The 4,017-nt window shown below is 35.2% G+C and overlaps 1 long non-coding RNA gene across 1 annotated transcript; it reads left to right on the top strand.

Moving 5' to 3' along the window:
- Positions 1–338: 338 nt before the first annotated feature.
- On the top strand, positions 339–2,028 carry LOC121396318. Its single transcript, XR_005962979.1, has 3 exons — positions 339–1,206; positions 1,381–1,555; positions 1,847–2,028. It is a non-coding gene; the product is annotated as an uncharacterized LOC121396318 (long non-coding RNA).
- Positions 2,029–4,017: the final 1,989 nt, after the last annotated feature.

Genomic DNA, 4,017 nt, shown 5'->3' with positions numbered 1-4,017 from the left:
CGGCTTATACGCGGGTCGGCTTATACACGAGTATATACGGTAAGAGCTTATCTTACAAAAATAAGGCAAGACAAATGGTGTGTGTATGCATAGTTTAGTGGCATAAAAAAAACCCAGAAATTGATAAGGGGTTTAGTACCATATGTAAAGAGTATCTCCTCATTTAAGCTTTGTGTAAATGGCACTTTGTGTTACCTACTGTACGAGGGTAGTGCACACCCTCTAAGTAGTTTTTAAATGAACCTTTGCTAAAGGGCTGAGAAAAAGGCTCTATTACCTTATATTGTAAGCACAGATACCTATATAGCTTATTGTAATATAAGAACGCTATGTTATATTATTCCAATCTAATGAGTAGATGTGAATTTTGGTAAGTCTCACAACATACTATGTAAAGTTTTGATTCAGTTGGTGTAACAATATTTGGCGAAATTAAGGAGGGGTGAATGTAACACGGTTAACACAGTTAACTTAAATATATAAATGTTCGCCAAATATCTCAGATCTGCAAGAGGTTAAATTCCTGACAGGAAGAATCACTTGGACTGTACCAAAATACTGACCAAAAGTGCAGAATATACCTTTGAATGTTTTACTGTTAATTATGTTCTAGTTAAGAAATAAATAGTTCTAACAGAGCAGCTAACTTCTGTGGGAAAGATCATAGCCACACTCTAAACAGAATCTTTACCAGACCATAATCCTTAATGGACTTTCCCTTACCCCCTGTCTATATCCTACCATTTGGTCTGGTCCCTCCTCAGTGCTTTAGTTCCACAGAAGAGGTAAGATGTCTGTTACTGCTCTAATCACCTCAAAAGTTTTATGGTTGATTTTAAGAGTTATTCTTTTGCTGAATCAACTTGTCTTACCTCCAGCTATAGCAGCATTATGCTTTTATCAGGTTAGTAGTGTGTAGCATATTCCCAAAGTGATTAATGGAGACAGGCAGAGCACATGGGATCTAAAATGTCTGCCATGAGAAAACCTGTATGCTGTAATCCTCACAGTTATAAACTGCTTATTGTACTATGCTGAGGTTGTTATGTACTAATGTGCTATGTATATTAGCTATGTTGCTTTTCCTTACATTTTCCTGTAATATGTCAGTGGGGGTGTATTGAATTAACTGCCTGTTGTAATGTAGGTGGGCTGGTGGCCTGTGATGAACCTGAAATTGGCAGCGTTCTCCTTACTGTTTTACAGGTATGTTTATACTTTATGTTAAACTTCCTCTGTTATGTAAAATCCACTATACGATCACTGGTCCCTCCTCAGTGCTTTAGTTCCACAGAAGAGGTGGGCTGGTGGCCTGTGATGTACCTGAAATTGGCAGCGTTCTCCTTACTGTTTTACAGAGTTCTCCTTACTGTTTTACAGGTCCCCAGCAGACAGTGCCAATCAATAAAGCATTGTAAAGTTATGATATCTCTGCCTGTGTTCGAGTCCTTATGCCTGTTGCAGTAACAACCCCTACACTGGTGGAGTGTGTGGAATAGAGGGCCACGTGGGTCGGTGTGACAGAAAGAGAGGGTTACATAGGCCAGCCTAAAAAGTATGATTATCGATCATGTAGCTGCTCCACCTAGGGGGTGGGGATTGGGTGCAGATTTTGCTACAAGTTTAACTTACTGTAAGTGGATACACAGACTTGACACAATCAGTCCAAAAGGTTTTTATGAAATATTTTTTTACGCATCATTTTATTGAAAATATGATTTCTCATTTATTTTTCAGTATTTGGGTGTTTGATTGCACCGATGACCAGAATATGCACCTTATATTGAAGAATGGTTTCCTCTAAATTTGTCTTTGATGATTGATTTTATGCTCTCGTGTGTTTTAGGATGATTTTTGGACTCAACGATGCAGCTTGGACTGCAGCTTCTCAGCTTCATCAACGTTTGGCTATGGATGTGGATTTTTTTCTTAAATTTTTTTTTAGATTATTTGTTATATTTTGTTATAAATGAATTTAAATAATTAAATTATTACGTTAAAGCAAAATGAAAAACTGGGCATAGGTAGTGGCAGAATTATCAAGGGTCGAATTGAAAATTCAAATTTTTAAATTCGAATTTTGAGTTTATTTTAGTGTAATTCGACTAGGGAATAGTCCAAATTTAATTTGGATTTTAAAAAAAAATGTAATTTGAATTTTGAATTTTATCATGTACTGTACCTTTAAGAATTCAAATTCGACTATTTTCCAACGAAAACCTGGAGAATAGGTGTTTTAGCCTATGGGGGGCCTCCTACAATCAATTTGGAGTCGTTTGGTGGACTTTTGAAAAAAAAGTTTGCTGCACTTTTCTCATAAATTTTGATCGTTTTTTTTTGAATTTCAAGTTTATGGGATTTGATAGGAGTTTTTAGAAACTCCCAAAAAAATTGAAATTCGACCCTTGATAAATCTGCCACATAATATACATTACTTACAGGTCATATTGCTAATACATCCATTTAATCTTTGTAAATACGGCTGGAAGATAGTTGTGGGATCCGGCTGTATCCATAAACATTTCTTATTTGACTCCCAAGTTAAAGAATGGGAAAGGATCAGGAGGGTGGATGTTTGTGTGCCTCCACCCACCCTCCCCTAAAGAATACACTTCAAACATCAAGCAGCTCCGTATTTATAGACATTGGTAGCAGGTCTCTGTGCTTTGTTGGTCTTTCCTGGTCCTTTTCTTTTTAAATAACTATTTTTATTTGAAGCACAATGAGGAGCAAGCTGTTGAATAACAGTGCTATAGTAACATCAGGATGCATTAAAGAGAAAGGAAATGCATGCTACATCACTTTCCTGGCCCTTCAAACTTACTGCTACTGACAGTTCTTAGAATTTTTACACAGTAGTATTACATTTAGACTTTTTTTATAGCAGCGATAACAATATACAATTTCAACCTGAGTTATCTATCCTTCTCCCTTATCAGGATTTATATAATCATGAACTCTTAGTTGGAATTTAAACTGGCACAAACTTTCTTTTAGCATTGGAGTTAACTATCTATCTCTAGACTTTACTTAGCTATGGATCATAATTACATATGTACATCTCAAGATCATCTCACATCCTAATTTACTCTCTAAAAATTTTAGCTAAGAAGATAGGTTTTTAAAATTGTATTCTTTGAAATGAGAATTGAGATTGTGGATTCAGAACTTCCCATGTCTCTAACTAACCCAGCTTGAATTGATGCTTTGATTTTAGGATTATAACTTACTTTTAAAATTGTAAGCCCTGTTACATTAAATTATCTTCTTAAATGTTTTCTCATACATGGTAATACTGTTTCATGGCCCCGCTCAAAAATATGGCTGCTGGAAAACTCATATTCTAACTGGTTTGTACCCTACTAATCAACATGTTAAAACATGTTTATTTATTATTTAATAGAATAGTATAATTGGAACAAGAATACTGTATGTGAATAAAGATTGTCGAGTTATTAACAAACCTGATGGGTCACACATATAATTTACTGTATATGCTTTCTGTACATAACTTATTTGAACTTTGCTCAGTAGAAAATAAGAATGTTGGATTTCAAGGATAAAAAACATTTTGGTTAAATTTTGGTAAAGCATTTTATAGAGTGGGAAATAAACAACTGCTTTCTAAACTAAGGTCTGTTGGACATAGTATTGTTGTTGGTACATGGATGTGAAACTGGCTAAATGAGGGTGGTTGTCAATGGTACATTCCCTACTTGGAGTAAGTTCTTAGTGGGGGTCCCACAGGGCTTTGTATTGGTCCACTTTTCTTCATTGTGTTCATCAATGACAAACTGACAATCTGGGCAGCTAAGTGGCAGATGAGATTTAGGGGTAGATTTATCAACATGTGACTTTAGAACTCCTCACAATAAAATATACTCACTTTCTATTCATTCCTATGAGATTTATAAAAATGTATTTATCAAATAGTGAACTCCATTGATACGTTTCTACAAATCCAATATTAATGAATAGAACATGGTAGAATTTTTTTTTGGTGAGTTCCAGGGGCGA

Source organism: Xenopus laevis, chromosome 7S (genome assembly GCF_017654675.1).
Source record: "Xenopus laevis strain J_2021 chromosome 7S, Xenopus_laevis_v10.1, whole genome shotgun sequence".
Lineage (NCBI taxonomy): Eukaryota > Metazoa > Chordata > Amphibia > Anura > Pipidae > Xenopus > Xenopus laevis.
Note: the sequence above shows the minus strand (reverse complement) of the source record. Positions and strands in the feature narration are given on the sequence as shown.